We start from the raw sequence: 13,258 nt of genomic DNA on the forward strand, positions 1-13,258 counted from the left end.
ACCTTTCCCTCCTGACCCTCAATCATATCATATCATTTACAAGTATATTGTTTCCTAGAACAGGGATCGTCAGTGTGGGGCCTTTCAGGTGTAGGGACTACAACTCCCAGTCCTGGGGAGCATGACCTAGAACATGTTTGGAATTTGGCTTGTAGTTGGAAGTCGAGTGAATGGCTAAACCACCGGCCACCTGCTTGGCTACACCCATAAGTTCAAAGAGCAGCATGCTCAAAGTGGCTTGGGGTAAAAAGTAGCATTCAACCCATCTTAAAACACATGAAAAACATTTTTAGGCCACCTCCCTGTTGGAGCATGTGCAGAATGCCCATCCCGGTGCCAGAAGAGTATGTTAAAAGAACAGAGAAACACCAAGCCAGTTCTAGGAAGATTCTCTTTCTTTACTGACGGTTAATTCAGTTACATTCTGTTGTGGGTAGAGTCTCCTTACAGCATAGAGACTGCTCTAGCCAATGGCAAACTTGCCTTCCAACACAGCAGCATTTCTAGTGTAGTTTGTGCTGAGTCGTTCTCACATAGTTGCTGACTGATTCTCACATGCTTAACTAGCTGCAGGTGCAGGTCAAAACACACCCAGGTTAAACAGCACACCGAAATGAACCCTTTCCTGTCCTTTTTAGATGATGCCACCACTACAGGGACAGAACCCTGAAGTGAAAGTATGTTGGCTATTACCTGACTGCGACCCACTCGTCACATATGAAACAACCTTACAGTATTGGCATGTATTTGTGCTGGTCACATAAAAGAAAACACTGTAGATTGTGCAGGGGATTCATTAATTTGATTTATTGTAAATGGTTGCTTGTTTGTGGAACTTTCTTAATAGGTTTTATTGGATTCACTGCTTTTGGAACTGGATTTGTAATGGCTTTCAGTCAAATACGATAAATGATTGCTTTATGAAAAAGTGCTCTTTTCCTGAGATGCTTACTTTCTCCCTGCATGCCACTCCTTGAAAAGCTTCCTATGCAAAGATAAGGGTTGCTTTGATTTCTCTGTTCATTTTTGCGGTTGACCCCCCGCCCTGCCAGTGTTGTGTGGAGGGAAATGCAACCACCGGGCTGAAAAATGCCCCCCTCCTGCTCCCCTGGGTTGCCGGTGTGACCTTCACAGATATTGGCACAGATTGGGGGGGGCTATTTATCTCCTTGGTAATAGGCCAAGGAGCCAATGACTGCTGAGCTGCACCCATCACTATGAGGGCTAAGGGGGTGATGGTGATGCCTCCCCAGCTGCTGCCACTGTGATGCCACAAAAACATTTGGCAGCTGAGTGGGTATAAATGTTGGCCAAGGCAAAAGCCAAGGCAGTTGCCCATACCAGAGAGAAATGGGCAGCAGCGGTGGCACTCAGCTCTGGGTGGTCTCCTGACCCATGGCAGCCAGCTGGCAGGCGGAAGGAGGCAATCACCCAACGTGGGATGCTGTGGAGCAAGGAGAAGGCAAGTTCAAGTTTACTTCTTGGTGGGATCGCAACTTGAAGGCAACTGATAATTTAGTTCTGAAGCAGGTGGACATCTGGCAATGGACCTGGCGTGGCTGTAGGAGGTGGATGGTTGCTGAAGAGTTTGCGTTCAGTGCTGGTTGATGCCACAAGGTTAAATTGGCCAATGTGGATGCAAACTGGTTTGGAAGCCTTCTTTGTTAACAGGCAACCAAACAGAGGAGGGGAAGCTGGCAGCAGGGGAATGTCCCTAGGCGGAAGCCAGAGGAATTGGCATTTGTATTTAGTTTATGCCAGTGGGAAGTCGCAAGGCAGAGAAAGCCGGATGATATTTGTGAATGTCAAATTCATCTCTTGGCAGCTGTGAGGAGGGAAGTTGCCTATCAGCAGCTAGTGGAGGCCGCAAGGCTGATGAAACTGGCTGCTGTTTGTGAATACAAACTCGTTGGCATTCACCAATTGAGTGTCAGCTAGCTTACATTTGTAGGCCTCGACATTAAATTGATGGCCAAAGCGAGGAGGGAAGTTGCTCAGCACAGCCATGGAGGTGCCCAACTGGACCCAGTGGACTCCACATGTGGGTGCCAACAGATGCCACAAGGCAAATGAAGCTGGCTTCTATTTATTATTATTATTATTAAAGATTTTATTGGTTTACAAAAGTATGTGCAATGTCTCTCTCTCTCTCTCCCCCCCCCCGTAACATTTTTTACAGATCAGTTTGATTTGTTGAGACATTAGGAAGAAAAGGGGGAAAGAGTTGGAGGGGTGGAAAGTGAGTGGGGGCGGGGGCGGGGGGCGATGTTTGTATTTTACTTAATTTGTGTGGGCTGGCTTCTATTTGTGACTGCAAACTGGTTGTCCTTCAGCTCCAGGAGCCTGCCCATTGTGCAGGCTTGCCAGGGATGAGGTTGCCAGTGGAGGGGTGTGGGTGGACACTGTCGGATGGTGGCTGTGGCGATCACACAGGGTCCCCGGACGTCTGACGGTCTATTGATCCCTGTTCCACCACTGTGATTGCCTCTTCGCTGCCACCAACCCGTTTCTCACGGGTACACACGGAGTCCAGTCAGTTGTTAACATGAACAAATAATCAAGTTTATTTTATAGGCATGAACAAGCTTATGGTTTCAGTTAATTCTTTCTTGTCAGTTTCTTAATCTTAGTTCCTTAACTGTCCTATTCGTTCCTAACAACTTCAAACTGATTATCCCAACTATCTGACTCCACCTAACAATTCCTCTCTCTCTCTCTCACACACAACACAACTCGACCAACCCAACCCAGTGGCGTAGCGTGGGTTGTCAGCACCCGGGGCAAGGCAAGTAATTTGTGCCCCCTAACCCGTGGATTTGCGCCCCCTAACCCTAACCCCCAGATATTGCGCCCGGTGCGGCCGGCCCCCCCTGCACCCCCCACGCTACGCCACTGACCCAACCCTCTTTCCTTCTCCAACTCCCAACTGACTTCCACACCACACCCACTCTAACTCTTAACTCCTCCTATCAGTTTCCACTGGCCAATCACATCGCCGTCATTTTAACCCTTTCCTTATGACCCACCTTGGAGGCAAACGCCACAGTGGCCATCCCACTAACCAGTTTGCCTTTGCCTTTCGGTTTCCCCCGAGACCAGCCGCGGAAGTCATGAAGAGAACCACAGGACGTCCCAATTTTCATTGGAGAAATGAACGCAAAATACTGGCAGTGAGTACTGGCTGCGCCCCCCCGGACACACTTCCCACAGGCAGAGCCCTCCAGGCAATCTCGCCACGGGGGCGGGGCTAGTTGCCCGCAGGAGCGCCGCCCGCGGTGAGATTGCCTGGAGGGTTCTGCCCGTGGCGAGAGTGTCTGGGGTGCGCAGCCTAAGAGACGAAATTTAAAGATAAACAAAGAGGCAAATATCAGAACATAAAAATAGGTCACAACATTCTTTAACATGGCATCTAAGATCAGGCACAGAAACCTCCCTAGAATACAAATGCAATGAATTGCACAATGTAAGTGCTGCTGCATTAAATACCCAATTCTTTGTGGCCACTGAGGAATTCATTTACGAAACAGTGGTACCGCGGGATGCGAATGGGATCCGTTCCGGAGCCCCATTCACATCCTGAACAGAACGTAAGACGCGTCTGCGCGTGCACGGGTCGTGCTTCGCTGCTTCCGTGCATGATATCATTTTGACCATCTGCGCATGCGTGAGCAGCGAAACCCAGAAGTAACGCGCTCTGTTACTTCTTGGTCACCGCAGAGCGCAACCCGGAAATACTTATCCTGAAGCGTATTTATCCCGAGGTATGACTGCATTCCTCTTTTGTTTGTACAGTATACTCATTCATTTTTTAATCTTACATATTAAATCCATTTCTCTAAATGCCCGTTCTCTCTCTCTCTCTCTCTCTCTCTCTCTCTCTCTCTCACTCAACACTTGCCTCCATCATCTTAATGAAGCAGGATATCCTCTTGCTTACAAAAAACAAAAACCTGTGCTGCAAGCCTGCAATACATTTAGGAATGCCAGTACAGTGGTGCCTCGCAAGACGAAATTAATCCGTTCCGTGAGGCTCTTCGTATAGCAGTTTTTTCGTCTTGCGAAGCAAGCCCATTGACAGCTTAGCGGATTAGCGCTATTAGTGGTTTAGCGGCTTTTAGCGATCAGCTGTTAAGCGGCTTATCAGCGGATCAGCTGATAAGCGGCTTAGCGGCTTAGGAAAAGGGGGGGGGAGGGAAAAAACCCGCAGGAACTCGCAAGACATTTTCGTCTTGCGAAGCAAGCCCATAGGGAAATTCGTTTTGCGAAGCGCCTCCAAAACGGAAAACCCTTTCGTCTAGCGGGTTTTCCGTCTTGCGAGGCGTTCGTCTTGTGGGGCACCACTGTACCTGCCATGTAAGACATCTGGTTCAGTACTGTTTACTCTGGCAGAGCATCTAGCACAGAGTTGTCTACCCTGAAATTCTCAGGGGCCTTTCCCATTATCTGCTACCCGGTTCCCTTTTTAAGTGATAGCCCAAGGGGGGGGGGGGGTTAGTGTGGTCTCCGAGAGGCTGATCGATCGCCAAATGACTTATATCTGTGGAATACAGTTCATTTATATTGCAATATTGCAAACAGTCTGCCCAACAATCTATAGTAACAACTCAACAACGTGGAAGGCACTGTGTCATTAAATCTCAAAAGAAAGGTTTGGACAACAGCCTGGATTGGAAGATTGGAATGAAGTCAGGAAAAGCTGTGCTGTTAAATAGACAGTCAAAAAATATGTATTTACAAATAAAGCTGTATTCGATGGATGAAAGGATATATGATTTTTGACATGACTGAGAATCGCATAGCCAGGGACGGAGAACTTTAAAGTGTTAAGATCAGAAGGCGGAAAACATGAAAGCAATGGAAAGAGGCAGGAATGAAGATTTGGAGATATGCTTCAGAGGTCCAGACTATGTGGAGCCTGGAAAAATTAATAATTACAATTTGGATTACAATCAGGTTTTTTGTTTATTTTTGTTTATTATTTTTAATTGGACTATGATTCAGATACAGTGGTACCTCGAGTTACATACGCTTCAGGTTACAGACTCCGCTAATCCAGAAATAGTACCTCAGGTTAAGAACTTTGCTTCAGGATGAGAACAGAAACCGTGCTCCGGCGGTGTGGCAGCAGCAGGAGGCCCCATTAGCTAAAGTGGTGCTTCAGGTCTCTCTCTCTCTCTCGCATTTCCTTGCGCTCCCTTACTTGTTAAGCTGCCAAATTAAAAAGCAAAGACACCTGCTTCAAGGAACATGCACTCTAATATGACACAGGGAGAGAAAATCTGCCTTTAAGTTGCACCTGCTGACACACCAACTCTGCATTGCAAATGTGACATGAAGGCTGGAAACATTAACCTCATCATGTGGGAATCCTTGTTTATCCACAGCAGTGACCGGAGGAGGGAGGACTGCTGGGAGAAGCGCAGAGAAAAGAAATGCCAACGTCTCTAAGCAGGCACTGTAACTCTCCTAGAGTTTGACTTCAACCCCGGAGGCGCACAGGGGGATACCAACCACCTATGTTTTTTGACATTTGGATTTCTGAACGAGCTCTTCTTTGTCCATATTCGACACGCATGGTTCATGTCATCAAAAGTCCAATCATGTCTTCTACAGAGTTTCTGCCTTCTGCATAGCTGGGAATTGCAGAGGAGGAGGGGTGTATATAGTGGAGAGGGGTGTCGGCGGGAAAGTCGGCGGCTAATGCACTTAGGCCCGCGCTTCGTTCGGGGGTGCCACCTTTTGAAAAGGTTCTTCAGCCAGGGACACGCGTGCGTGCGTGCACACGTGTGGCGAGAAAGCCGCGTCAGAGAGAAAAACAACCACACGTGGAGAAGCGGCGTCACGTCTCCGGCTAAGGAAGCGCAGCGAGGGAAAGAGGTTCGCAACTACAGTGGTGCCTCACAAGATGAATGCCTCGCAAGAAAAAAAACCCGCTAGACGAAAGGGTTTTCCATTTTTCGAGGCGCTTCGCAAGACGAATTTCCCTATGGGCTTGCTTCGCAAGACGAAAACGTCTTGCGATTTTTTTCGCTCCCCCCCCTTTTTCTAAGCCGCTAATAGCCTCTTAGCCGCTAAGCCGCTAAGCCTTTAATAGCCGCTAAGCCGCTAAGCCGCTAAGGCACTAATAGTGCTAATGCAGTAAGCCGCTAATAGGGTTGCTTCGCAAGACGAAGATACTCGCTGAACGGATTATTTTCGTCTTGCGAGGCACCACTGTAAGCGCATAAAAACCGGGGAAGAAAGAGGGGAAATCTGCAAGCGGAGGAATGTGGCGGTGGAAGGGGGGGGAGAAACACGTGCGTGGACGACGGTGGCCGAGAGGAGTCAGGGCGCGCGCCAAGCGGTGGCAGCTGCGCAGGCGCACCTCTCTCCTCAGCGGGCGCGGTCGCATCCCCTCTCACGCAGCAAACGACTGCCGGCCGAGCGAGGCCCGAGGGGTAACGAGGGGCGCACGACCACCTCGGCCCCCCCATGGCTATGGCCGGCGCGTCGCCCGCCCCTCAGAAACCACCTCCTCCTCCCCTCATACTTTGTCACAATAAAGCCCGACAAGTTGCTTCATCCGCCACTGCGGGGCCGTGGAAACATCCCACCTCCTCAGGGAAGGGAGCCATCTTCTCTCCTCCATAGACTTATACAGAAAGAGACTCAGGCGCTCTCGCTCGGCAACCGCGGCCAGAGACGCTGCCCCTTCTGCGCATGCGCCCCGCTTCCAACCGCCGCTCTCGCGGCCCGGGCGGCAGTTAGACCAACGGTCATCTCTCTGTCCACAGATTTGTCTGGTGTTTCAAAAACCCACTGCTTTTTTCGGGGGGGGGGGGACGCAGGGGTACACATACCCCTAAACATTTTGTGAATTTAAATTTGGTCTCAATGAGGGGCAGTATTTCAATATGAGTAGTAAAATGAGAATACGCCTAAAGGGGGTATTAAAGGGGAAAAAAGCACTAATGAAGGAAGGTGAGGACAGGTGACCTCACCTAGGCCCGAAGTCACCCCCCACCAAAGCAGGCTCAAAGCTTCTCAAAGTTTTTCAAAATCATTTTCTCAGCAGCTAAGCATCAGAAACATTCCGCTTGCTGTAACTAAAAAGATTGTAACAAAGGGTAGGGAGCACAGTCCATTGTTTCTCAGGCCTTTCTGATGCCTTCTGGCCTTGAAAGAACCACATTGCAACTTACTTTCTGTCCGGGAACCATGCCAGAACAAGAGATTGAAACATATCTGAACACTCTGAAACCCCTTTCCTGGGAAGAGTCCAAAATAGTCCCAAGACAGCTTTCTGTTCATGCTCAGAGGAACTCATGGGGCAGGACTCTGGAAGGAGGAGAAAGCGGGAGGGAACTGGAAAGGGGTATATATGCTTGTGCACATGGCTGTGAATTTCGTGCATGCTTTTTGTGACTTATCACACTTGCTCCTTCTACCAGTTTATGGATGGTAGAAATAAAAGCCTTTCCTCCGAAACTATTCCTTGAGTGTCTGTTGACTCCCACTTCCCTTTCCCAGGCACAATATTTTTCCCACCCGAGGGCAAAGCCTCATGAGGCTACAAACCCACTGCTTTTTTCTGGGGGGGACGCACCGGTACACATACCCCTAAACATTTTGTGAATTTAAATTTGGTCTCAATGAGGGGCAGTATTCCAACTGCCTTGGAGTTCTCTGGCGTCTCCAGGGACACTGGAACCCCGCCATTGTGACACCAATGGCTGCAAATCCCAGGCAACCAAACGGGGATCCTCCAATTTGTGGGTCAAAGTCAACCTCCCCAGCGGTCTGTTTAACTTTGGCAGCTTAGTTTAACTTTAACTGTTTAACTTTAACTGCAGCTCAGTCGTACTCAGCCCAGTGTTCCGGGGTGTAGAAGGGTATCGGGGTAAGGTCGGAGCTGGGAGGGGGCAAAAAAGGGTCTCTTAGAGGGTGGGGAAGGGGACATACGGAAGGATCTTTTCCGGGAGGGATTGGGGGGGGAGGGTTTCAGGGGGCAGGGGGGTATATACTATCCCACCTGGCTGGGTGCTGAGCATGAAAGGCAAGAGTCACAACACAAGGGTCTTTCTCACAGGACCTGAACAATTTGTCTACATCATTCATGCACAGCTTCCAGTTACAATTAATGAGGAAAGGTCAAAGGAACTGGATGTGTTAAACAAGACAAGAAGGGTCCTGTCAGATCAGGCCAAAGGCTCATCTTAGTCCAACATCCTGTGTTCCTACAGTGGCCAACCACCCACTATCCCCAGCTGTTAGCTGGGCTTCTTGATTCTGAATGATGACGTGGTTTTAATTCCACCTTGAGGACTAGTTCAGTTGAGAAGCTGCCTAGAAAACTGAATGCAATGAAAAAGGGACAGATCACCTCTGCAGCTTCCAGATCAACTTGCACCTTGTAGGCACTCATGCTCCCCGACTTGTCCAAATCGAACTTCCTAAACACTGCCTTATAAGATACAGAAGAGAAAAGGAGATAAGGTGTCAACAATTGAACCCAGCGGCTGAGCCCCAAGAATCTAAGGTGCCTAGAGGAAAAAATAAATTATGAGTTCCAAGGCTCCAGAAGGAATCCATCAATTCATAGTCTAACCACAAGAGGGAGATCAAGAAAGGATCACTAAGCTGCAAACTCTCCAGACTTAAGTCCCATCTAGAGGGAAATGAAATTTCAGAACCAGATTCAAAATTCCTTAACATGCTCAAATCATGATATTGGACACCAACATTCACATTTCAGAATCAAATGGATGTCAAATTACAAAGTTTGATTGTTTGGGTTCTCTCATTTTCAGCCCACTCCATAGATATGTTCCAAATTTTTTGACTCAAGGCAGTTCCTGTCAACCCAGTGAAAACGCCTGATGTTTGCTGCTGCTGTTGCTTTCAGTCTGCAAACGATAATGAAATAATGTCCCCCGCTGCACTGTGATTCCTTTGCACTGAAATGAATGGGATGGAATAAAGTAATGAAACTCAAGTTATGTAAGATCCTCTGTTTGTGACTGCAGCCGCAAGCAGAGGATCCCGACAACGGCAGCAAACTGCTATGTGCAGCGAATGTGCGGCGTCACATGCATGCACTGTACATAGCGGTTTGCTGTCGGCGCCGCTTGAGCACCGTACGGATGGTGGTGGGATCCCTCCATCGCCACTACAGCTGCGTGTAGAGGATCCTCTGTTCGTGGCTGCAGCCGTCCATACGGTGCTGGAGCAGTGTCTCCAGCAAATCTCTATGTACAGCGCATGTGCGGTGTCGCTACGTATGACGCATTCGGCTTATGTAGCGACCCTGCACATGCGCTGGGTGTCACGACGCCTCCATTCGCCCCTGGTTATCAGAACACTTTCTGAATCCCAGCAGATGTACTTTCAACAAATTCTTTATCTTTATCATGCCAAGTCGCTTCTGGAGCACTGCATAATATAATTAAAATAACATCGTTAAGTATGAGAAATAAGGAGTGGTGTAAGCTTTTATGGATGGTAATTCAAGGTGTAGTGATGTTATGTTAAGAGTTGATGCATTTTCTGTAGTGATGCCAGAGAGTAAATGCACCCACACAAAATATTTTCCTTTACATTGGTAAGGCTGGAGTCGTAAAACAAGCATATATCAAAATGCAAAAGAAAGAAGGGCAAACGGAACAAGTTTTTCACTCACCGAAGCCCCATAAGTAATTGCTTTGTGGATCCAGCCAAAGACCCGTCTAGGTGTCAACAAGCTCTCAAAAAGGGCATAAAGGGCAGTGATTTCCCCTGTATTTAGAGGAAAGGGCTAAGATTCAGTGTTAGGGTAGACTCATGGAAATCCATTTGTATACTCTGAGTATGACTTCCAGCTTATCCAGTGGGACTAAGAACTGAAAACTGTTCTTTAGCACTCAACTCAGTTTGGCTTGCCATTTGTTCCGATCTACTGCTAAAGAGCATTTTTGGAAAGGGGGAAAAACCATTTAGACTCATGCTCTCTAAACACGGCACAAACGGAAGTGCAGACAAGCCCATTAGATATTACACCAGTTATGTATGTACATTGACATTCTGTTTAGCTACAGTAGCTAACAGGTGTAGACAGACCTCTCTAAATTATTCCATTAACTTGATTAATATAAATACCATACTTTTCCATATAGGTTTTTTTACTTAAAAAATATGTGAAAAACTGTGGGTTGTCTTATACATGGGGCAATCTCCCCCCTCTATTTTCTTAAATTGGAGTCTCTAAAAATAGGAGGCATCTTATACATGGGGGCGTCTTATACAGGTAAAAATGTGGTAAATAAGCAGGTGCCCATGTCTACCTTTTAAAGTCAGTTATTTCCACATTTTCTTGTATGAAGAAAAAAATGCTCAGCTATTTTAAACAATGGTTTCTTTAATCTATTTGTATACCATCCTGGCATACGTTATTGCACATAATGAATGTGAAGCACATCAGTTTTAAAACAGTCACACACATGCATTAAAACAGAAAAAAATGACTAATATTAATATTAAAAGGAGGAAGCAGGTGAAGTAGGCAGGGACACTGCTGTAGAAAATCCCAATTCTCACTATTATTCACACAACCACAGAAGTTGTGGGGGGGGGGTCCTGAAGAAAGGGTCAGAGTCAATACACACAGGAAGAGGGAGGGGGAAAGAAAGTGTGGACAGGGGACTTTGGAGAAGAAAGAAAGGAAAGTGAAGCAATTTGCAGCTTACCACTAATTCTAGGGGGATGCAGGTGGCGCTGTGGGTTAAACCACAGAGCCTAGGACCTGCCAGTCAGAAGGTGAGCGGTTCAAATCCCTGCAACGGGGTAAGCTCCCATTTCTCAGTCCCTGCTCCTGCCAACCTAGCAGTTCGAAAGCACGTCAAAGTGCAAGTAGATAAATAGGTACCACTCGGGCGGGAAGGTAAACGGCGTTTCCATGCGCTGTTCTGGTTCGCCAGAAGCTGCTTAGTCATGCTGGCCACATGACCCAGAAGCTGTACGCCGGCTCCCTTGGCCAATAAAACGAGATGAGCGGCGCAACCCCAGAGTCGGCCATGACTGGACCTAATGGTCAGGGGTCCCTTTACCTTTACCTTACTAATTCTAGGAGGTAGAAATTGCTATTGTGGGTTCCAGCTCATTTCCCTATAAAAATGATTGTTCAAGTAGAAGCTGTCCAGATTGCTTTGGGGAGGTGCATGACTTTCATAAGCCATGTATTAATTTTGTAAACATTTGTTTCTAAACCGACATTTGCTGAGGTCATACCAAGTCACGGGCAAGAGGAGACTTGAAAGGGAGAAGTGGCTTTGCTTGTATATTCTTTTCCCACACCTGTTCCTGCTATTCCCCACTCCCACCATTGGGTTTATTTCTGGCTTCAGGTCATAAAATAAATCATAATAATTTCCCTAGCCACTGTAAACGGCAAGAATAATTTTATTATTTGTGAGTGGTGATGGTAGGGTTGGTGGACTTGCATGGAAGAATGCTTCCCTCTGATCTTCTGCATAGGCCTTCCAGTCCCAACCCATGTAAGTATTACAAATCAAACATAGGCCTGGGAACTCTGCATTTTCTTTGCAATGTGAAGCTCTGCCCTGAAACTCATTTGGACTGCCAAGATATTGCTAAGCATCAGACAGCAGTTTCCTTACACAGTTTCCTTGCACAATTTGAAAATGGAATGTGAGGTGATTGCAAAGAAGCCAATCAACAAGTTTGTTGCAGTGTTTGAACTACCTTAGATGCTTCTATGGAAACAGGATATTTGAGTGTTGCTGTAAAACATTTAACGTCTGTTTGATGAACGTGGAGCCAGGAAGGAAAATTATAACGCAGTAAGATTTGGCCCTGCAAACCACATTTGTGAGAAGCCTGAAAAGGAATCTTGCTGCTGTGTCAGGGTTTCAGGACTTGCCCCCCACAACCCTAAACATATTACATTTGTAGGAGGAAAAATAATTGACCATGGACTCATTTTCGTCCTGAGCCACCTCTAGCTGAATATGACTAGTCGTGCAACAACAGCAGACACAGTGGTACCTCGGGTTACATACACTTCAGGTTACAGACTCCGCTAACCCAGAAATAGTGCTTCAGGTTAAGAACTTTGCTTCAGGATGAGAACAGAAATTGTGCTCCGGCAGCGTGGCGGCAGCGGGAGGCCACATTAGTTAAAGTGGTGCTTCAGGTTAAGAACAGTTTCAGGTAAAGTACGGACCTCCGGAACGAATTAAGTACTTAACCCGAGGTACCACTGTACTACAATGGTGCGTTATTTTTGCTACTTTTATTTGCAAAAGCATTTCCTCTAATAGCAAATTTGGGTGGTTGAGTGCCTGCCAGTCAGTCAGAAACACCCAAAGATAAGATTGAGGTCCCTCCTTAGAGAACAAAGGTCTCAGGGATGGAAGGTGTTACGAAAAATGATCCATTTGAAGGGACCCATTCCTTGTTACATGAACAGTGGTCCTCTCATGCAGAGGTTGGGAGGTGTCCTGGTAGTGGGTGATCCGAGGACAAGGGACATAGGTAGCTGGGTGAGTGATGGCTGTGCAGGCTATATACCGTATTTGCCTGAATATAAGCCTCATTCCCAACCCCCCAATTCAGACCGTGAAAAGTTAAAGTGCAGCTGAAATTTGCGACCTTCCAAAAATGGGCTTTTACGATATCGCTGCTGAAATAGACATACGGTAAAACGGAACAGGTGTGAGTGCCTGCGGAATTTTAACGGAGTGGCTTATATTTGGGTATTGTCTCCCCCCTCCCTGAATTTTAAAGGTGTGGCTTATATTTGGGTGCGGCTTATATTCGGGCCAATACGGTAGCAGTTGTGCCTGCCTGGCATGAAAGTTGTGGATATCATGAAAGCCAGTGTGGTGTAGTGGTTAAGAGCAGTGGACTCGTAATCTGGTGAACCGGGTTCGCTTCCCCGCTCCTCCACATGCAGCTGCTGGGTGACCTTGGGCCAGTCACACTTTTCTGAAGTCTCTCAGCCCCACTCACCTCACAGAGTGTTTGTTGTGGGGGAGGAAGGGAAAGGAGATTGTTAGCTGCTTTGAGACTCCTTCGGGTAGTGATAAAGCGGGATATCAAATCCAAACTCTTCTTCTTCTACATGCCATTTACATAGCTTGATAGAGGGTTGAGTCAGTGGTTGTGGTGCATGACGCCAATTACACTGGGAACTTGTAGGATGGAGGAAGAGACATAGCTATAAAAGGTAAGAGAGAGTCATTTGATTATCCAGGCAGGCCATTTCCTGGCTCACGCTAGAAAA

The 13,258-nt window shown here is 47.3% G+C and overlaps 1 long non-coding RNA gene across 1 annotated transcript; it reads left to right on the forward strand.

Moving 5' to 3' along the window:
* Positions 1-7,653: 7,653 nt before the first annotated feature.
* LOC309350545 lies at positions 7,654-8,974 on the forward strand. The gene is made up of 2 exons (XR_014160459.1): positions 7,654-7,781; positions 8,069-8,974. It is a non-coding gene; the product is annotated as an uncharacterized lncRNA (long non-coding RNA).
* The last annotated feature ends 4,284 nt before the right edge of the window (positions 8,975-13,258 follow it).

The sequence above is a fragment of the Podarcis erhardii genome, assembly GCF_964252035.2.
Source record: "Podarcis erhardii genome assembly, chromosome: 9".
In the NCBI taxonomy this organism is placed as follows: domain Eukaryota; kingdom Metazoa; phylum Chordata; class Lepidosauria; order Squamata; family Lacertidae; genus Podarcis; species Podarcis erhardii.